Genomic DNA, 24,915 nt, shown 5'->3' with positions numbered 1-24,915 from the left:
AAGGATGATCAATGGTAACGCAGCAGGCTTGAAGATAGTTTGTGCAATAGTGCTGCGATTCATGATGTTTTATGTTTGATTTGATTAATATTGCACATCCACCGTGTGCGGTACCATCCGGATGATTGATTGTGTACGTCGAAAAACCGGGAAGTTTGAGATAGCTGCTGGAAGTAAAGTGTGTTTCTGAGATCAGAATAACATCCAAGCTGTGAAGCTGGATGAACATTTGGGGAAATAAAGATGGAGACGAAATATTATTACAAGACATAGAAATAGTACCAACAGTAAACCAAGAATCAGTACCAGTAGTTAACCTAGATATAGCAACAAACTTAAATCAAAATAAAATAATAGAACAAAACGATGACGAGCCGATGAATATGGACATTATTGCGGAAAATATAAACACTGAAAATGATCCGAACTCCGCAATAATACTAGCAAGTATTATAAATGCGAATATTGATTCAGAAAAAACCAACAGAACAGAATGTAAAAAACATAAGACAATGATGGAAACACTAATGGACCAACAAGAAAAAATTAAAAATAGTAGATAAAGTATCAATACCATCATTAAAAATTCTAATGAATGTAACAAGGACAATAATTAGCCTTAATATTTGTGCTTCATATTCTGTTACCAAAATTAACATAATCAGGAGAATATTAAGAGACTTTGATGTAGACGTGGCGTGTCTACAAGAAGTACCGTCGAATTTAAAAATTTCATGTTTTGGTTATGATGTATTACATAATAATCAAAACATTGAAAGAGGTACGGCGATCATATACCGGAATACAATTGCTGTAGAAAATCCTGTATTATCAACTGATGGAAGAATAACATCAATCACTATTGACAAAAATAGAATTATTTGTATTTATGCTCCATCTGGAAGCAAAAATAGAAACATTCGAAATTCCTTCTTTGAAAACGATATACTGCCACATATCGTCGATAACAGTAGATTGATTTTAATAGGAGATTTCAATTGTGTGATAAATGCAAAAGACCAGCAAGGTAATTACACAAATTTCTGTAATGGTTTAAATAGATTAGTTCAACAACTGGATCTTAAAGATACATGGGAAAAGCAGTATGGAAATTTAGTGAAATTTACCTTCGTAAGACATTCTACAAAATCTAGGATAGACAGAGCATATGTATCTAAAAATATTGCGGATACAATTAAGAATACAGAAATAATTCCGGTAAGTGTTAGTGATCACCATATGCTTAAAATAAAATATATAACTGATTATAAATTACCAATTTATGGAAAAGGAATATGGAAATTGAATACAGAAACGTTGAAAAACTCGACAAATATTTTTCAAGAAATATACAATAAAAATAAAAATACATATAAATATAAAAATGACGTAATAAGTTGGTGGATTGATCAAATGAAGCCAACAATTAAAAGATTATTCAAATCTATGGCAATTGATACAGCAAACATGAGAAGACAAACTATTAACAATATGCAAGAATTGTTAATAGATATGTCACAGAAAGAAAATAGCGGAGAAGATTTAACGGAACAAATTAGAGAATTAAAAACAAGGATCATATTAATGCAAAAAAAAAATTTAAATGGAACAATGATAAGAAGTAAAATTAAGACTATTGATGAATATGAAAATGCGTCGTTATTTAGTTACGCTAAAGATATCAAAAACAAAAACAGTTCGTATATAAAGGAGTTAAAAAATAATGAAGAAATATTTACAAAAACGAAAGACATTTTGGAACATGTTGAAAATTATTTTGAAGAAAGCTTTAAAATTCAAGATTCTTCAGAAAAACACCAAACAATGTTATTACAAAATATTACAAAATTTCTAACAACAACTGATGCAGAAGAACTCAATAAAGAGATAACAATCGATGAATTATGTGAGGTAATACAGAGTATGAGTAACAACAGGACACCAGGACCCGATGGAATACCATATGAATTTTATAAATATCATATAGAAATCATAAAAAATGATTTTTTAAATATATTGAATAAAATTTTTCAAGATGTTAGAAATCAACGGCTATTCGAAGGGATAATAACCTTAATACCAAAAGGCAAAGAACATACCATAAAAAACTATAGGCCGATAACTCTTTGAATTGTGATATAAAAATACTAAATAAAATTCTTGCTAACAGAATAAAATTTAAAATTAGTAAAATATTAGGTAGTGAGCAAACATGTGGTATACCGAATAAAAATATCTCATATAATTTAGAAGGAATAAGATCTTCCATAGAGTGTTGTGATATAATGCAAAATGAAAATATGGGAATTATGAATATCGATTTCCAAAAAGCATTTGATACGGTAACACATACATTTCTTTTCCAAATAATGAATAAAATGAATTTCCCATCAAAAGTTATTAATTTTGTTAAAAATTATTATAAGTTGTCGAAGTCAAAAGTCTTAATAAATGGATACACAACAAAAAATTTTCGAATTGAACAATCTATAAGACCCATTAAGAAGGATGCCCATTATCAATGTTGCTATTTAGTATTGTTTTAGAACCGCTAATTAGGACTTTTCACAAAACATTAAATAGAACAAATCATATTTTTGCATATGCTGATGACGTGACTATAATTATGAGAAATATAAATGAACTGGAAATGATTAAACATATTTTAGAACACTATAAAAAAGCTTCAAATCTCACCATAAATGAATCCAAAACTAAAATTTTAGAAGTAGGAAATTGGAAAAGCAGGCAAATAAATACAAACATAGAAATAACTGATAGAATTAAGGATAATAAGATAGAATTAATTCCTAAAAGGATTAACATTTAGAAGGAATTTGGAAGATACAACCATGGAAAACTGGAATAAAGTAAAAAATAGTGTCAGAAATATATTATATAACGGAAAAAGTAGAAACTTCAATCTGATTCAGAGAGTAAGATTTGTGAATATATATGCATTATCAAAATTGTGGTATATTGCGCAAATCTTAACTGCTCCAAAGATTATAATTAAAGAAATTCAGAATATAGTAAATGAATTTATATGGCAAAACCATTTATATAAAATTCAAAGAAAACAAATGGAAAAAAAGTATGAAGAAGGTGGATTAGACCTCATTAATGTAGAGAACAAAGCAGATGCACTTATCACCAGGAACTTTATAAAAATCATAAATGGAGAAAATTGCGAAAACAAAAATTTAATATTGAATTATATATTAAAAATGAACAATCAAGATCACATAATTCAAATTCCCACAGTATACAGAAAAATTATAAAGTTGGTGATAAAATATAATGATATAAATATCACAACAAAACATATTTATTCTGAATTGAATAAAATTATAATTATAAATCCAATTGAAGGGAAATACCCAGATCTGAATTGGAATATAATTTGGAAAAATATATCTAATAAATATATTCCTACTTTATGGCGATCCAAAACATATCTTGTATTAAATGAAAAAATTGCAACAAAAGACCGCTTATTAAGACATAAGATAACAACTGACAACAAATGCAATTTTTGCCAAAAAAATGATTCAATTCAACATAAAATACAAGAATGTGGAATGGCTGCAACAATTTGGAAATGGACCACGGAAAAAATCAAAACAACTTGTGGTATAGACTTAGAAAAAATGGACATTAAAAATATTTTTGAAATCAAACTAAAAAATAGTGAAAAGCAAAGAGCCTTACTGTGGTTTGTTTCTGCCACAGTATGGTATAATTTGGAGAAAAATAAATCACTATACGATTTTCTAAACGAAATTAGAAGAAAAAGGATGACTAGGAAGGAGTTTGGCAGTGATAAATATATATTTTGTTTTTAAATAAATTAAAATTTTGCTTTAAGCAATTCAGATTATGTTGATTATAGTTTTAAAATTACAATGTATTGAAATAATTGTATTATTGATTGATTAATAAATATTAAAAAAAAAAAAATGTAATTGATTTAATATGGCACCAATATCCTAGTACATGTTCTATTCAACCATTTTTTTCAAGTGTTTTATTCAAGTATGGATCTAAATGGTAATCAGCACAATAATCAACATCAAATAAAATGATACTGTTCTAAATTTATTCTAAACATTACTCGGTTATTAACTTCCCGAAGGAGAAGTTTGTTTTCATAAAAAAATCCGATTCTCGACGATTTTGTTTTCTCGAAGTTTCTAGCCATTCTGTATCGAATGCCACCAAATTTGGAAAAAGTGTGTGTGTGTGAACAGATTTTGTGCCATCAGTGCCGTAAATCGACGTTTTTTTCCAAAACTTCCTTTTATTACTCTCAAAAACTGCAATTTTTCGAACATTTAGCTCGGTGTCTCAGAAACGGTTGAATCTGCCTTTGCCAAAATCAAATCATCACATCTATCTAACAATAGGAATCGAATGTTTTTTGAACCATTCAAATCGGCTGGATCTGCGCGCTCGAAAACGTGGGCGAAAAATTGTATCCATACATACATACACACACATCTATTTTTTCTGAGGTATGCCAAAATGTTCAGAAACCTTCAAAACGTCAAAAAATGCAAAAATTTTCAATTTCGATTTTTGAACGATTACAATAACTTACTCTACGGGAAGTTAAAAAATATAATTTATTTTAATATAAACACTATTTACAGATTTACAATTGTCGACATATTATATTAGCCAAGCTTAATATAATGCAAGGAGAGATTTCTGTACTAGCATTTCACTCCGCAAAAGATGAACTTGAATCTGGCGCCATTGACATTTTGCCTCCGTTGGCAAACCTGCGGCTAGTCGAGTGAGAGTGATCTATTCATATTACTTTGTGCGCAAGTCACGACAGTCACGTCTTCTGTGTGTTCAGTAATCCATTATGTTGCTTCGTGCTGCGCATTAGTTTCAACGTGTTTGAGTTTTGCTTGTTTGTGTTTTGGTGTTTATTTCTATTTTATTTAAATTCAGTGCTTTGGTAGACAAATAATCAAAGAGCACAAATTGGCGATAAAATTGTTTGCAGATTTTTGGTTAGTATTTTGATGAATTGTTAATTCAATACGTGAAACAAAAACAAAGAATTTGACAGCATTCTATTTCGTATTCGCTTTGATTTTATATATGAAATATTCGTTAAAAATGTTCGTGCTTTCCTTGCTTTTGTTGCAACACGCTGTTGATTTAATATAAAACACAATGTTTATTGTATATTTTCTTATGTTCAAAAGTAGACCTCACATGATTAACTTCATGATTTTTTTCTTCACATAGTCTCTACTGTATTTAGTCTCTGCTTTCTGGTCACCTCATAAAATTAATATTAACAAAAACTTGACTTACTATGTAAAATTCTTATTATATCTCAATTTTCTAATAGGTTTATAAATATATTTTCACTTTAAAACATATTTTTGCACTGCAATAATTCTTTATGAAAAAATTTGCTCGCTGCTTTAGAATATATCGGAAGGTGTGATAGAATATAGTACTTATTCATTACTAATGCATCCCAATAAATTTTGGCATATGTATATTTGTATGTATGTGTGTGTATATATGCATATATATATATATTATATATATATATATATATATATATATATTAAATACAGTTTTCAAAAATCAAGTTTTACATTGTTTTCAATTGCTATGATTGGATGAGGAGTCCTGAATTTATTAAGGAATTTAAATTGAAGTGTGTTAAATTCTCATTGTAATAAGCTTATAGTAATGATTTCTTTAAATGTTTCAAAACGAAACATTATCGAATTTGAACTTGATACTTAATACTTGTTCTTCGCCACCACCATGAAACTCATGAACCATTATTAGCTGAGCTAGGGATCTTATATAATAGATTTTCTATATTAACGATGATGGAATTTTTTTTTCCTCTACAAATAAAGCAATGAAAACATTTAGCATTACAATGTTTTTTTATCACAAAATTTCTAATTAGCATCAATTTCAAATACAAATTACTATCTTACTTTAATATACATACATATGTAGATAGCGTATATCACTAATAAAATCATGAATACCTTAAAAAATTTATTTTAGAATCCATGAGTTTTCGTCTTTAAGCCTAATATTGTGGAACAAAAGTTATATTTAAAAACTAAAGTATATGAAATAATGCAAGTATGTAGCTTGTATAGTAGTTTAACGGTGTATTAATTTTTCACGTAATAGTTCCAATCCATGCTGCATATTTACCTTTGCTTGGTCAATAGCATCTCTGTTATTCAAAAAAAGCATTGATTATAAATGCAATACTTCTATTGCCTTGGGTTTGAGTAATTACGAAAAAAAAATATATTTGCGAAATACGTACATCGTTGTTCTCCGCTATTTCGACATTTACATTTACATTTTTTGATTGTATTGTTTGAGAATTGATTTAGAGGGACGTCGCAAATTTTTGTCTATGAGAATTGATTGGGTCAATGGAATCTCTGGAATTAAAAAGACATTAATTACAGATTCAATTCTCCTTCTCTTTGATTTGCAGAAATTCTGTAAGTAAAATAATGGTCCAATCAATATTTGTTCAGCTGATAACACAACATACGAATTATACAATTTCGATGGTCATGGCTCACAGCTTTATCCTAACTTGGAAAAAATGAATCTTGCTCCTCGATACAAATAAGATAAACGAGAATACTAGCACTGCCATCACTTCATTTTCTCATGAAGGTGCCGATTATTCTAATCTATGTTTGAATCCTCTATATGTATTTTTCAATACAGCGTATAGGAACAGACACTCGAGGTCGAAATATTTCTTTCACCAACTTTCGTTCAGAGTACTTTTGCTTAGCTTTTGTACCAACCGACGTGCTTACCCCAACCTAGTTTCAGTCCCAAATTTAATAAAATTTGATGAAAACCTTGAGCTAGATATTTTGTTGTGAAAAAGCTTAGAATTTCCTAGTTTGTCTATATGTCGGTAATGTTAGATAAAGGAAAAGCGTCTGCTTTTGTGAGAGTTTATCATTTTTCAAATGAAAAAAATTTTTGAAGATTATTTAATATTGATTTTTTTCTATTTCCTCAATGTGATTTGTTTAGGTGCGTTTCAAAACTTTACTTATTCTTGGATTTTTATCATCGATTATTATATTTCATTATTTTGAACATTGTTGAATAAACATTTGGTATCGATTGTTTCTTTATTATTCGAGTTTTGATTGAATGATTTTGATTTTTGCTTTATATTTATAAAGTCGATTATCTCGAAGCTGCTTATTAGCTCGAGTTTTATGTCTAGTGCATTAAGGAATTGACGATCAGACGTAGGATTAACAGCATTTATAAAAAAACAATTTTCAATAGGTTTTTCAATATAATTAGCTAATATCAATCCGTTTTCATATTGTTTTGTAAAACATACTGCTTCGTCTTATGTAGTTTCGATTTTTAATGTTGCTTCGGATTGAGGAGGGATTAAATGTCAAATATTAGCGAAATTAACTAAAGGAGTTGTAAACTATTGGTTATTGATTTCTACTAATAAAAATGAATTAGAATCATAATTAATAATTTTTGCTTTATTCGCGAGATTTGATACAACTTGAAACGGAAATTCTATATTTTGTTCGGAAATTTCAAAGTTATTATAAGAAACGCCATGGGTGGTTAATGAGTTTGATGCTATTCCGATTAGTTCAATTTTCTTATCTGTGTATACGAAAGTTTCCTTATAGATGTTATGAACTTTAATTAATGAGATATCACTACCGCTGCCTATTAAAAAGTTATGAAAGTGTAGTTTCTAAAATGATTGATTCATAACAGTTTACAAAATATAAATTTTTATTGCTACAATTACTATTTACATGAATGCCCGTTCCGGAACGGACTCTGGCGAGTTTTTTGAACTTGAAGAAGGTGTATTCGGTTGGAATTAATTATTTTCAGCTATTGGAATAGAATTATTAATAGATAAACAACTTTCCTGTTTTATTTGCGGAACCGTAGGAGATTTAAGTTTGTTGAAAAAAGTTTTTACGATTTGGTTTGGATCAACTTATAACCGAATTTTTTACAATAATTGCATTTTTTCTGAATTTTTATGTTCGGCTTTAAAAAAACAATTACCACTGCTATGCCCTATTTTGTTGCAAAAGTCGCATGTTAAAATTGAGCAGGAATCAGTATCTTCGGCAATTGCAAAGTCTAAAGCCGAAGTTTAAAGTCTAAAGTCATTTAAATTTATCAAGATTTACTAAATTTTTCAATGGCATTTTCAGTCCATTAAGAAAAAGTTCTGAGAGCCATTTCATTATAAACATTTTGCAAATTATCCGCGAGTGTCTGTTCGTGCGTATCACAATCTTTATCATAAATTCTATACAATAATTTATTAATTCTTTCGCTAAAAGATTTTACAGATTCATAAGGTTTTTGTTAATAATTTACTAACTCTCCAAGAAGAAATGATATAGAAATATTTTCGGTATATTTTTTATACAAAAATGGTTTTAATGAGTCCCAGCAAAAAAAATTGTTACGGGTTATTTTTATAGGTACATGAGGTGGAAATTTACCTTTTATGGTTAAGGGGGTATTCTACTGTAGAATTTTGAAAAAATCGAAAAAAATTTTTTTTCATATTTTCAAAGTTTAGTTATTCAAAAATATGTCATTAAAAGGATTTTTCAAAATTGCTATTATTTCCTGAGTTATAGCCGTTTTAGTGACGTGGCCTCGGTTCGGGTCCGACTTGTCTCAAAACTTTGAACGCGTTTTTCTCGGAACTACTTTTTTCGAGCTGGCGGTAAGGATATCTCGAGTTCTAATGAACCGATTTACTTCAAATTTGGAGAGAATCTTCTCTATACATCGCTTTATCGTATGGACCTTGCCCAAAACTATAACTTTTCATTTAGTATTTTTAAAAAATTCGGAATTGTTAAAAAAACATGAAAAAAAATAATTTTTTTTTCAAACTGCCGCCATTCAAAAAAAAATTTTTTTTTTAACTTATCCAAGGTTCATACGATAGCGGCATCTATTATAATTAAGAATCCATCTATTTTTTGTGTTTCAAATCACCAGGAGGGTTGGAATCATGTACGCCAGGACACCCTCTTTTTTGGGAACCCCGACTTTGACTGCTCATAACTTTGTGAATTTTAATTTTTTTTTAACAATATTTTTTTTATGTAATAATAAAATATCAATAAACAAATGATAAAAAAATCGATAGTAAAAAATATTATTGTTTCCTTTATACGGCGCTTCAAAAACCGGGCGAAATTCATGACTCTACAGTAGAATACCCCCTTAAGTAGATCTAAGTCCTGATTCGGTCCCATGTTCTGAAGTTCAAAATCTTCCACTTGTGATTGTTTTTTTATTAGTTTAATTTTGTTGATTTTTATATGGATTTTGATCGATTTATTCGATGAGCACTTTATTAACTTCCCGTAGGGCAAGTTATAGTAATCGCAAAAAAATCGAAAATGAAAATTTTTGCATTTCTCGACGTTTCAAAGGTTTCTGAATATTTTGGCATACCTTAGAAAAAATGGATGTGTGTGTGTGTGTGTGTGCGTGTGTGTATGTATGTGCGGATACTAATTTTCGTCGACGATTTCGTAAACATACCATATTACGGGATGTTAAGAAACGTTTGACTTTAAAGACGAATTTTAGAGAAAATAGGAAAGTGGACGAACTAAATCTGTTATATTTTATTAATTAGACCTTTGAGATTATTATAAAACAAGATTTTTCGTCGTAGAACGTCATTTATAGAAATAATCGGCATTTTGGTGAACCACGCGTTTGTCTCTAATTCCGTGATAAAATTCAGTTCATGAACTTAATGCCGGGAGTCGTTGCTCTATAAATATCGTGCGTCATTGATAGAAAACAAGTGCACTACGGGTTTTGCCCTATTTCTATAAGCTTTGACATTACACAAATGATTTATCGTAGATGAAATAAAAGAAACATCTGATTCTCTCATTACTACCATATTTTATGTATATGGGAATAATGGAAATAAGTAAAAAAATCATATATTCTCTTGCTAAAGAGTAGTAATTTCAAACTCAATTATTAGCGTTAAAAATAAAAAAAAACATATACCGTAATTAGGTCACAATATTCTGTGGTCATTACCAAACTTAGTAACACCAAAAACACCACTAAATTTAAGCGTAATTGAGAATAAAAGACTAAAATAATTCAGGTCTACTTTTTCTAATTGCGTGACACTCACGGAATTACGTGCAATGCCTCAATTGTGTGAACTTAATTACGGGAGTCACAAAATTGACACTTTCTTAAAACATATTTGCTCGATTTAACTATAAAACTTATCACTTATTAATTCTTAACAATAATAACACAAATTTATATTGAATAAGCTTACCAGTGTCACATAAAAATCTTAAGTAATTGTAGCGTCACATTAACCTAACTAACAACAGGACTGTACGTAAATGGCGATCGGGTTATGACAGATGCGTTCAGAAGCTCTATATGGTTTTAAAAACTAATATTTAAAATGGAAAATCGTGCTTATTTGATGAGATTCGAATTATAGTTTATGTGGTATTGTTTAAAATTATTATTCACCGACTGTTTTCTTATTTTGCGATCAAAATGAAAAACTCCCGTAATAATGTACTATCCCGGAATAGTGTACGTTTACCTTACTTTTTTTTGCCAGCACCGTTTAGCATTCTTGCGGTCTCTTGCTGAACACTATTAGGGGGTAATGCCTTGATAGCACTTATTAAGACACCATTATATGTTTTACTTTTCTTTACAAAGTAGTGAAAAGAATCCATAAAATCAATTGAAAACTTGATAAGAATAAATAATAATTAAGACACAATCACCATGAATCACTTTCTATTCGTGTCAATCTTTCCGTCAAGGCCTCTACAGGCAGAGGTCCCTTTGTCTGAGTGCCTTGATCAACAGTGCATTGTTCTTTGTTTATGGCCTGCTTTTTCCTTGCCATCTGCACGGTATTTAAGATTAAATTCAATTCTGTGTCGGCTGCAAGAACATTAGTGAAATAAATATGTTACATAGAATTTTATAAAAGTAACTACTCACAATAATCTTCCTTTTACTCAACCTCATCTTCAAACACCCTTTTGGTCTTTTTACGGTGACCCCTTCCTTGCGGCTTATCACTTTGCGAAGCTTCACTATGCCGCTGCCGCTCTTTTGGCTTTTTCATACAAAGCTAAGAATTCAAAGCAAATAAATATCACATTAACAGATAGTGTATAAGCACTGCAACCTTTGTTCGAAAAAAAGTAACTCACGAAAATATTTCACAGATAAAACTTTCACTGCGTCTCCCATGTCTTCTTCGGTGCAAAGTGGTCCACCACAAAAGCTGAAAAGTCTTTGGTGCTTTTTGGAGGCCACCAACACTTAAGAACCTCCTCGTTCTCTTCAATAAGCCAATCTGCTGAGACCTCCGAACTATCGTATAAATTATAATTACACTCACGTTTATATAAGTAAGAAATATAAGTTTTTTTCGTTTCTTTTTGTAGTGGCGAATATCAAATGAACTCCGAAATAGAAATGATCATTTTGGTCACAAACATTGTCGCGATTTTCAATTAATCAACGCTTACACATGAAGTTCGCCACTATCACCAACTTTACAAACAGTGTCAAAAAAATAATTCTGTTCGGTATGAAGAACACTTCACGCTTGTTTTATTTTTCATGTTGGTTATATTTTACCCACATGTTCCGCATTGTTTCTTTAGTGATCAAAGTGTAATTGTTTGTTTTTAATCCGAGAATACATAAAATGAGTAAACGTAAAAATTTCGCTGATTTATATAGGAGAAGAATACAACAAATTTTAAATAAAAAAGTTGATCATTTTCAATGGAATAATTTTGTCAATAATTTTGTGAATGGAAACGCGATTCAGGAAAATACGGAGGCGTAGCCGATGTAAGTTTAGTTTTTCAATTCGATATCGGGCCTCGTAATGCAAATATATCTTGAAAAACTTTTGTTGCAATTGTTTTGTTGAAAATGGATTATTAGGGTATTATGGAATAAAATAAAACAAGAAAATGTACGAAAAACATAACCTGAAAAATGGTAACTATCTATAGTAAATTATATTTAATTTAAAAAATATTGTATCTTGTGTTTTCCTTTGGTAGAGTTTTGCATGGCAGTTCAGCACATAAAAGCATAACTTGTGTTCTAGAAAATCGAGACAATGGTTTGCGATTGTTTTTTTTATTAATTTATAAATATACTAACATGTGCCACTATTCGAGCTTTCACTTACGGATACTCTCGGATATTAAATAGTTTAGTTGTATGTGCTACTATTTGAACATACACAATTTTATTTGTTTGAGTTTCTTGTTGAACAAAAATTAATCTTAAAGATCTGCGCATCATTTCAAGTACAAAAAACTATTCAAATTAAGTATTGTATTGTTGATGTAAAGTGTCGATAGTTTTTTTTAAATTGTGTGTTTTTTTATATTAAATATGTGTCGTCTTTGAATATATAAAATTTGTTCAAATGTATAGGGTTTGGATAGAAATTGAAATTGCTGAATGCTAACAAAACAAACTGAGAAATGATAGGAGAAAAATAAGATTATGATGATAGTAATGTTATAAATGAAATGATATAATAATGAAAAATTATTACATTGATGAAAAAATATAATGGACTATTGAATTAAAGTAAAAACGTTGTTATTAATTATATTACAGAAGTTATGAAAACAACTTATAGATATAACTATCTTAATTTATCAACAATAGATCGCGAAAGAGGGTTAATACTAATAACGACTGATAATATCATGATATCAAATAGCGATTTTATTGCCTTCAGATAAAGAACCAACGAGTATTATTGGAAGTGAAACAATTTATATGTTTAGTCATATTATTTCAATGCGAAAGAAAGTCTTGATATAAAACAAATGATGCATAGTTTTGCTTCTACATGAACCATTGTGACATAAATACAATGGTCATATAATACCATTACAATGACCATTGTGATACTGCCAATACTAATAATTTGCTTGATACGCCAGACCGACGAGTGACTTGAAACATCTGTGTAAGAAATTTTGCGAAGCTTTTTACGATCTAGTCAAAGACATTCAAATGTATCTTACTGATTGTGAAAATAGTTTTCGAATAAATAGAAAGAGCATGGACATTAAATATTATTGATTTTCATACATTAACACGACATTAACCCGTGTTAAAAAAAAGTGGTTTAGTCGACGGAATTTTAACACATCCAATGGATTTTGAGGTATTTTAAATCGGTGACAATCACAATCAAAGACAATCGAAATATTTTAATACTTGCAGAAATAACTCAGTCGTGAATATTGATTTGCTAAGTTATGATGACAAAATCTTGGAACCTTCATCTGACTTACCTGATCTCTGGGACAAGTTATTTCCAATCTTCGACAAATTATTTATTGGTTTAACATATATCACTAAATTTGTGAAGTCATGTGATGGAAATCGAAACATGAGATGCAGCATGGATATTATAAAAATAAAAAGTGAAGCTGAATAAAATCGATCTCGTACTCATTTCACGATGTTTAAAACCGATATTAACAATTTGTATTCACAATTGCAAATGTTGAAAATTTTGGAGGATAATTAATTACTATTTACCCAAGAAATAAAATACATTTAACTAATTTTTGATATTCAACAGGCAACACATCATGAAATGCGTAAAATGTAATAGTATTGTCTTTGTTTTTGACTATATTTCTAATTAGAAAACAACAGACACTCAAATACATATCAACAATACATACAAATTAATAAATCAAAGTGGTAATTTGAATGTAAAATTATATAAATCAATTTAATAATATAATTACAATAATTATATATAATTATATAAGAGCACATATTATATCTTTGGTATATATAGGTACAACAAACAAAGACAAAATAGTCTTATAATTATACATTTACATGATTCTACTTACCTCCATATTTTTCATATACACATATTTTGCGCGGCATAAGATTTATTTTTGAGCATTCAAGATGCTGCACATTTTGTTGTAGGTGAAGTTCCTATTTTTATATTATTATATGTATTAGAAACAAAAATACTTTATCGATATTTTCTGGTTCTTTATACATGCCATTTTTTTGTAATATTTTAATATTAGATTTATTTTCTTTTTATGTTGTTGTTTGTGCCATGCAAACTCTAGTGGAATATTTTATTTTTATTATCTGAACCATTTATAAATACCACTCTGCCAGCAAGTGCACTACTTTTATTTTAATTTCATCTTTCACATGCTCTTATCTTCTATATATATAAAAATAAGTCGGGTTTTCCTTCCTGACGAAATAACTCCAGAACGCACGAACCGATTTCGATAATTTTGCTTTCGTTGAAAAGGTCTCGGGCTCAGCAAGGTTTATAGCTGAAAAAATTAGTTGTGCATGGCATCGTGCCTTAATGCAAGCTGCTGGAACTTCACGCACCGTAATTAAAAATTCGAGTAATAAAAATAATCAATAACTGTTTTAAATAATTTCAAATAGATTATCTTCTATATATATAAAAATAAGTCGGGTTTTCCTTCCTGACGAAATAACTCCAGAACGCACGAACCGATTTCGACAATTTTGCATTCGTTGAAAAGGTCTCGGGCTCAGCAAGGTTCATAGCTAAGAAAATTAGTTGTGCATGGCATCGTGCCTTAATGCAAGCTGCTGGAACTTCACGCACCGTAATTAAAAATTCGTGTAATGACATTAGTGAGAATTATCAGAATTATGCTTGGTTAAGTCAACGAGCAATTATTGCCGCGAAGAATAATGATGTACACGCTCTGAATTTCACCATTCAATCAAAAATTGCTGGCGATTTGGTGACATACCAATGATTCTGACTGGTCTTCCGTTTGACTTCAAACGATTGCAATACCCAGTTCGCCTTGCGTTTGCAATAACAAGTCGCAAAGCCAATCGCTTAGTGTTTGCGGGATAAATTTCAAATAGATTATTTAGAAAATCATTGTTTTTCACATGGGCCTGTTCACAAGTTGGAAAACCATCCGCTTTGTTTGTGTTAACGTCAGACCAAAAAATGTGGTTTATCAAAGAGCACTTCAATGAAACGAATAATTTGCGGATTCACTTTAATTTACTTAGAGAAGTTCAACAAAAAACACTTCATTTTTGTAATCAAAATAAATTCGTTACTGTTGTATAATAAAATCAAATTTTTCTTTTTAAAATATAAAACAAACAAAAATTTCTTCAACTTTTTCACGAAACCATCTGGTGGCGAAGCGGAGTTCGTCGGGTCTGCTAGTTTTATATATTTTTAAGTTACATATATCAAGTTATGTTTATCGAAAAAAATATTAGGGTTTCAATAAAAAGAACTTTTCCACGAAACTGCTGATGGGTATATATTTTAATTTCACAGCTAGTTATATTTATGTTAAACTCTATGTGAAGAGAGCGTACCGATTCAATATAAGTTTTCAGCAGGTTTTTAAATCTTCAAATAGAGTTTAACAAATGCAAACAGGGACAAAACGAGACTGTAAAAAACTTTGCTTTTAGACTACAAATGAATGTTTTGTATTGTGTGACTTGCATAGCCCTACCTTCTAGTTTAACTTTAAATTTTAATAGTGCTTTATGCTCAGTTGGATCTATACTTTAAAAAACATAGGTACAAGTATAAGCACATTGGTATAATTGGTAAAGTATATATTTTTTAACATTACAAATGGGTAAATACACAAATAAACATAACCGTTCGGAGTTTAAGATAGAAATGCCACATTTTTTTTAAGCAGTTTTCAGCATGTGTTCAACTTTTACGGGAAATATAAAAAGCGAAGGGATCTTGTCATTTTTGAAGAAATGTTGACACGTTATTTAGTAACCACGTGTTTGTTTCGTTCAGGGCCGTATTGTCGAATTGTTTGTTTATGACCCTGTCGTTATGCAATTGCCCCTCAGCGAAGCTTCTTTTAATTACGTTCTTTTCAAAATATAAAAATTTTGGGTTGAAAAAATCTATATTGTGGTTTAAATTATTAATATGCTCGGTTAACATCGTCTTGAATTGTTTGGAATTTTTTGAGTTCATTACATGACTCCAAGTCTAAACGGTTTATATGGTCGGTGAGGTCGTTTTGTTTGTTGATAAGGTAGTTGCGTCTGTTATTTATGACTGAGTTAATTATGGTTGCAGGGTAAGAGTTATTTTTTAGTGTGCTTATTACCAGGTCAATGTTGGTGCCGCAGAAATTTTTATTTGATAGTAGTACGGCGTGGTGTGTTAAATTTATTATTGTTGCTATTTTTATTTTAAGAGGGTGGTATGAGTAGTAATTTATATATCGCCCGAAGCTAATTGGTTTCTGGTACCAGTTAGTAATTAGTGGCCATTTGTACGTATTAGTGTGATGTCTAGAAAGCTAATCGAATTCATTGTCTCTAATTCAACAGTAAACTGTAGTTTTTTTTATTAAAATTGTTAAAATTATCAGTAACGCTGCTAATGTCTTCTTCCGTAATACAATAATATCGTGTACATAGCGGAAATAAGATTTTTTTATTATAATTTTTAAATATTTTGTTTTCTATTAGTTGCAAAAAAAATTTCTACTAATGAGATAGATGCGGGCGATCCCATTGAGGTGCCAAAAAATGGTAATAAAAGGATCCGTTAAATTCAAAATAGGCGTTAGAGACAATGAATTTGATGACCTCTTTAAACTAATGTAGGGATAATGTGGTGTGAAGACTGATTTCACTCCATCTAGTAATGGCATCTAGTATTCAGTGTAGTGGAATATTTGTAAATAAGGATATAACATCTAGGCTAATTAGTTTATAATTATAAGGGATGGAAATGTTATTGAGATGTTTGACAAGCTCGAACGAATTTTTTATATAATATGGGGGCTGTTTTGTGATTGTTGTTAAGACATTACTAATGTATTTAGATAATTTATATGGCGTGGAATTTATGTTTGAAACGATCGGTTTATACGGTAAGTTTGTTTTGGAAAGCATGGGTGTAAATTTTTTAGATTTGTAGCTGTATCTTTTATTTTTTGTTTGTTAGTAACTAATTTGTCTGCAAGTTTATGACAGGAACGGTCAATGTGTTCGGTTGGGTCGTTATTTATGGTCGTATAAGTACTGGTGTCCGAAAGTGTTTCTGTAATTTTGTCAAATAGTCATCTTCGTCAAGTTTAACTGTGACGTTTCCTTTATCTGCTCTGGTCACAATAATGTCGGAGTGATTTTTTAAAACTAATTTACAACTTTTGAGATCTCTGAGAATAACGTTCTAATTTGGAAGAATTGATATACGAAATATTTTTGTTGCAAAAAAGAGTTCTAGTATGTGATTTTAATTTAGGGTCTTTAATTTGTTGTAAACCACCGTATATCTACATATATATATATATATATATATATATATATATATATAAACACCTAAAAGTAAGACCAAAACCCATCTTTATGCTGTTATGTTTTTTTATTGCTATATAGTATGGCAAACACAAACATATGCAAACGAAATTAAAATAAGTGAAATGATAAACAGAGTCAAATTGAATTATATTTCTACATTGTCCGCAATAGTAATATTATTCCTATATCGCTGCTTCGCAAATCTTAAAAAAACTAGCAAAAACGCTTCGAAAACTTCATTTTTTATTTCAGTATATATGCCGTTCGGGCTGCAACTAAAAGAAATAAGTTATGAGTCACAGTTAATACATATATTTTAATTTACTGCAAGAATACCTTTCATAAGTTTAATTAAAAGTAAGTCTTTTAATGGAAAGTTATTCCTTCGGTCACACCATGTGCATTATGCAGCCAACTCCTTTGTAAACAAGTTTTTTTACAAAATTTTTACTAGGTTCCGCCTACATTTTCATGTTCCTCCCGCTGGACACTATTTTGGGGTATTGCTTTGATAGCACTTATCAAGGCATCATTATATATCCAACTTTCCTTCACGTAGTGAATAAATAGTTATGAATAAATAATAATTAAGACACAATAACTATAAATCACTTACTTTATATCCGTGACAATCTTTCCATCGAGACCTCTACAGGCAGAAGTCCCTCTGTCTGAGTGCCTTGACCAACAGTAATTTGTGCTATAGTTAGGGCCCTATTAAAGAAATATTGCAAACTTACTTCGGCTAGGCCTCCAATAGTATCTCTTGCAATACTAGTTGATGGATCAGTATTGTCCTGAATCAAAAACTTATGATAATCATCATATCAACTTTTTGCTTTAAAATTTGTTTTATAGATAATAGTTTTAAAAAAGCATTAATTAGGGACTCAATGCCCCTAGTTTTTCGTATTTTAATAGCATGGGCATTGTGACTTTGAGAAATTCTGCAAGTCCTGACATCATGCTAAATACGAGATTCATTCTGCGACAAAGTGCTAACAGAAAGATCTAATATTTGTTTAGCTGACAAAACAATATGCATATCATAATATTTCTTTAGCTGACAAAACAAATCTTGCTCCTCCCTGAAAATAAGACCAACTCATCTTTGTTTGAATCCGCAGTTTCTCTACACAAGTACTTTCTGTAAGGGCACTTAGGCAATTAATCAGGATCTGTCACAAATTTCCCAACACAGCGTGTAGGCAAAGATACTCGCGGTGGAAAAACATCCTTCACCAACTTTCCCTCGGAGTACTTTTATTTAGCCAGTGTGCCAACGGATGGCCGGCCCCAACCTTGTGCGAAACTAGTTTTTGTAGTGCTTCTTGTTGTATTTAAAAATTCAATAAGTGCACATATGTACTTATTGACCTATTGACCTTTCAATTACAGTACGATTTTCATCGAGCTACAAGAAATAAATAATTTATTTGCTAAATCCATTTCATATTTTTCTGATTTATTTATATCCTTTTACCTGCAATTTCACTTTATACGGCGACGGTGTCGAGACAAACATTTGAGGTATAACGTAACATGTAATTACATTTTCTACACCCCGCTTCTCCTCAACTTTTTTCACATGGTCCGCGGATACAAGTTTTTTTGCTTTTTTAAGCGTATTGACACCGAAGGTGATATTTGTTTTCACAGGTTCGAAGCCAGTTTTTAAAATTATATTTATCCTGAATGTAAATATAATACATATTAAGAATTAAGAACAAAATTAAAATTTTGAATTTAATTATTCTTACCTCTGTTATTGTAAATAAATAGAAGATCTATGAAGAGCAAATGTAAAATACCACAACAAATTTCTACTAACCTAAAAATGCACGTGTCAGACCAAAACAAGTATTTGCTAGAGTAATTGAAACTCACGAATGAGTCATGTGATGATCATCCGCCATATTTGTTGGTCGTCAAGTTTCACTTAAAATCCGCTAGAGGAGAGCTTTTCCGTTCCCTATTTGTTAAGAAAGGTGAGGTTGCCGTTATATAACTAGGTAACATTTTTATATAACCGCAACCTAACGGCAATATAAAATTGTTTACTAGGGATAGTTAATGGAGATAGTTTTTGCAAAATATGGTACCAAAACTAGAATTGTTTTATTTTGAGCAGTGTTTACCAATATTGGTAGAAAGCGCATCCTCAACAGATTGGTAATTATTTATGATTTTGGATTAATTAAATGTAAAAAATGAAATTCTCTTAATGTTTTTCCTTTTAGATTATTTTAGGTAGATGCAAGAACTGTTCATCATTGTTTTCAAATAACTAAAAGAGTTATGGTTCGTTCATATGTATTTAATGAATGTATAGCATGTTTAAGCCTTTACAAATGTATTACATATAAAATTAAAAATCCAATATAAACTTTCGAAGTCAAGAAACTCTAAGCCAAGAATTATGGCACATATGAATTCAATGAATATAAAGCAACATTTTCAATTCACATATTCCCTAATTATAATTTATAATAAAATAAATGAATAATCTAATATAAACTTTTATTTATCACCCTCCTCTTAGATAAGGGGAGTTTGTAAATTTACTAAAATGGCACATACATACATAATGTTATCAGCTAAAAATCTAAGATTCTTCGGCATATGATGCAGAATTTTAAAAACTCAATCTTTGTATAACCCGTTCAACATTCATGCGCACGTTAGCTAAAGAGTATGTTTTGATGATATCTTCTGGCTGAAGTAATCTGTTTTGGACAAACGGGGTATGAACAAGTACAGCCATATTTCTTAGATTATCTAATTCGGTTCGAATTGATGGAAATCCTGAATACGAAGCACAATTAGAAACTATATATGTCTTTCTTTACTCATGAATTTACTTTTGGCATCTCCAGGTTCTAATTTACTTAATATTCCTAAAAGAACAGTAATTTGGGTGTCAGTTATTCTGCCCAAACCCACATCACCTACAAAGAAAATAAAGCCATCCTTTTTGCAACCAATCAGCACCTATGAATAAATAAGATTAATTTAAGTACTTTCAAAACATTAGTTATATAGTTGCTACAACAAAAATTTACACACCTTTACTGAATACATTCTTTTATAATTTGAGTATGTATAGGCTGCATTGTCAATACTAGATGGAGTGTCAGTCTCAATCTCAAAACAATCAAGAATAATTCTGCATTTTGGATGCAACTTCTAAAATTGTTTTGGCATATTCCTGTCAATATGTTCCCTGGTAGGCCAATGGATAACATATCTACATCCTCTTCGAATCACACTCAACATGTTTTCAAATATCCTGGAAAACGTCCGAGGATTAATCTGAAAAATAGCACTTAGGGCAGCATAACTAATTCCTAACTTTCTTCCACATATATTTCCACTTGAATAACTCAAATACTATAATATAATATTATTTATTATATTAGATATATTATTTACATTGAAATTATAAATTATTATTTTCTTCTTCTGGCTGGCTACTGTCCGTGGTCCCAGGTCAGTAGTTGTCGACTCCTCGAACGGTTGAGGTAAAAGAGGATTTGTCTGTGTTGCGCTATGTGCTAAATACCTTCAGCAACATTGAGTGGGGATGTCTAAAGGTATATCGTGGTGCTATCTGGTGCAATGTAGACGGGTCCCACAAGCAGTGACACAATTGAAGTCGAGGCATAAACTTGTGACGCCATCAGTTGTCAAACCTCTTATTTAGATGGTTCCCACACTTTAATTTCGTTAAACATATTAACAATCTATTTTTATGTTAATTTTATCATAACAGATATTGGACATAACCTGAACAATTAAATACAAAACTGACAGATCAACCCCACAAAGTGATTTACACTCAGCGTCGGTCTTAATGCTGTGAAATCCATTAAAACTCTCTTGTGGTGAATTCCACAAAAATGATGTAGCCCCAGGGCCAACAGACCTATCAGAGTACTTTATCTCAATTCCCCAACCTTTGTGGACTATATTGCGAGTCTCCTCAGCAACATCATTTCCTGGAAACGTGTGACACAAAACTAATTTTGAAGAATACCCACAATGTTGCTCCTTTATCCATGCTTGTATACCAATTTCAGCATGAGACTTAAGTTCAATAGCTTCTTCGGTACCTTCCATAGCATTGTCAGACATTTCCTTCAAGTCAGACAAATTTTGTCTTTTATAAGACTCAAACCTACAAATGGATTATTAATAGCAATTTATACATAAAAATGTAATTATTTAAGCAAACATTGATTTACCTTAGTAGAGTTTCTTCTTCACATTTTTAATTTTTAGTACAAAATTCAATTGATGGTGCATAAGCTGGATGCAAAATCAGGGATGATGTTTGTCTGCCCACAAAATGTAATTCGCAAACATAATGAGTACATACTTCACTGAATCTATCCAACAAAGCCACTTGTCTCTTCGTGAATTTTCTTTCGGAATTCTAAAAAATTTCACTTTCTTATCCACTTGCTTTCTCCCCTTATTGTACGCGCATGATTTCACGATACAGATACGCACCATTATTATTAGAAATAAAAAGAATATTCTATTATTTGACAATTCTTTCTAATCTAACCTTCTTTGACTAGCACGTGAGAGCAAATGAAACCCATCAAAATCCGAAATGATATGTCTGTCAAACACCATCTTGTTTGGGCCGTCGGTTGCACTTTTTGGTTATCATGAGAAGTCACGCCGTACTCACTGACATTTTATATGAGCTTACACGTTCCCTATTGTGCTATCTGGCTATTAATATTTCCTGCCGTGTTAAGTAATGTGTTATATGACATTGTTAAGTTGCGGTAACTTACGGCAATGTACCTATGCGATATGAATCAACACTTTTTGCAATGCTTTTAATTTATGCGTAAATAAGTGAATTTTCTCTAAAAAAAAGAAAGATTTACTAATATTTCATTGTATTTATTATTTAAAATTAATATTTTACAATAAACAAAGTAGTAACAGAAATTGTCCGGTTGCTCACAATTCAGAACGCCGAAGATTGTGACAATAGTAATAGCAATTGTGAGACTAGTGATAGTAATTGTGACACTAGTGATAGTGTTACCACCGAGTCGGATTCTGATAGCAGTACGTTTTTCTCTGAAGATACTTCGTTTGCAAGCACCACAAATAATATGGGTAATATTATTAACAACTTGGAAGGTTCTGAAAATACAGACATTGTTTCCGACATACGCTCTTGGGCTAAACAGCAGAATGTGAGCCATGAACAATTGAATACTTTGCTTCCAATCCTGAGAAACCATGGCCATCAGAACGTGCCCCTTATGCGCAAAAACAATTTTGAAAACATCCACAGTGGTTGCAAATACAACTATGGCCAGTAAGCGTGGCAATGTGGGTGAATACGTGCATTTCAACATAAAGGACAATATTATTAAAAAATTAAATATGTTCAAAAATTAATATAGTTGATAACTTAATAAATCTTTTAACTAATTTTGATGGGGTATCAGTTTTCAAAAGTATGTCATCACAGTTCTGGCCTATTTTGGGAGCTCTATATACAAAAACATCACATTCCATTAAGCCGTTTGTGTTTGGATTGTACTTTGAACATAGTAAACCCGACTGTGTAAATACGTATTTAGAAAGATTCATAAATGAAGCTTTATAATTCTGGTTTGATTCATGAGAATGTTCTGTATAAAGTCAAGATACACAAGATTTGTTGTGATGCTCCTGCCAGGGCTTATATAAAGTGTATTAAGGGCCATAATGGATATAACAGTTGCGAAATGTGTACACAAAAAGGAGTTAGGGTAGATGGTAAAACTATTTTTCCATTAATAGATACGCGTCTACGGTCAGTGGTAGAAATAGAAAATAATCATCAACTTGATAGGTCTTCATTATTGAACCTTGCTGGAATAAATTTTGTAGAAGATTTTCCTTTGGACTATATGCATATGGCTTGCCTTGGTGTGATGCATAAGTTAATATATGTTTGGGTAAGAGACAGAAACAGTAATTGTGCCATTAGCCAAACATATATAACTTCTATGTCTTCAATGCTCAATAATCTGGGTTCAATGACACCAAGCAGTTTTCAAGAACTTGATAGATGGAAGGCAACGGCGTTTCGTTTTTTTTATGTTATATGCCGGTCCGGTCATCCTGAAACAATTTTTATCAAAGCGGGTTTATACAAATTTCATGTACTTTCATTATGCTATGCGAATAATTTGCAGCGATGAGTATATTGTCAAATATGGACATAAAGCAAAAGAATTCATTCGCAAATTTTGTATGGGAATAAAAAGAATTTATGGAGAGAATATGTTAGTATATAATATGCACAGCATTTTCTATATGACAGATGATGTAGTAAGAGAGATCATTACAGCTGTTTTGTTTTTGAAATCTATTTGGGTCAAATTTTAAAGTTATTTGGGGGACCAGCAAAACCTTGGCAGCAAGTTGCTTGTAGACTCATTGAGAACAGTGGCGAAATTCATACACCGCACGAAAAATTTTTCGTTTTTGAAAAAAATGCAGTAATAAAATTTATTAAAATAAATGGAATGAAAATAATTCTTCAAAGTGCAAATGATTGTTACATAATGATTAACCATAACAGAATAATGGAAGTGCATGGTATTTATAAAAATAATACAAATTATTATTTTAAAGGAAATATTTACAAGTTCAAATTTTTATAATAGTAATCATTCAATAGATTTGCACTTTTTTCATACATCTGACTTATCAACATTTGTTTTCATGTAAATATCACTGCTTATGTAAAAATGGAAAACTTGCATGTAGCTATTAAATTATTGTATATAATAAAAATGGAAAAATGTATTATAAAACAATCAAAACACTTCTGTTTGCATATAGTTGATTTGTATTTGTTAATAAATCCACTGAAAAATACCTTATAGAATAATGAATTCTTCTGTCTGGTTGTTACTGATTTTCAGTTGTTCAGGATCCTTCGAAATTATTATATCCTCATTATCAATTAGCTGAATATAATCTAAATGAGCAGCATATTTTATATTTCCTGCAATATGAATTTATATTTTAAAATTTGTACATAATGGTATAATATCATAGCCTGTAGTATTTTCAATATAATTTTAGCTGTAAAATACTTTGCTTCTTCCCTCCGTTCCAGTCTCCAGACTGTGCTAAAACAACACTTATGCGATTGATAATATCAAGCTGTATCACTTTAGTAAAATTAACTCTAATAGCCTTTGCAAATGATTTTTAATAAACTAGAATATACATCAGAATTTTTTGTTAAATTATACCTCAACATATAGCACATGAAATTAAAAAATAAACTCTTAGCACATACATGTACTATTGCATTATTAAACATTTTAATGTGTGTGTGTGTGCGAATGAATAAAGCTATAATATTTGATGATACATACTGACAACAATATCACATAACAT

The sequence above is a fragment of the Ctenocephalides felis genome, unplaced genomic scaffold, assembly GCF_003426905.1.
Source record: "Ctenocephalides felis isolate EL2017-DRISC unplaced genomic scaffold, ASM342690v1 CF-g0.4_SCAFFOLD_00845, whole genome shotgun sequence".
Classification (NCBI taxonomy): Eukaryota; Metazoa; Arthropoda; class Insecta; order Siphonaptera; family Pulicidae; genus Ctenocephalides; species Ctenocephalides felis.
This window is presented reverse-complemented; position numbering follows the sequence as displayed.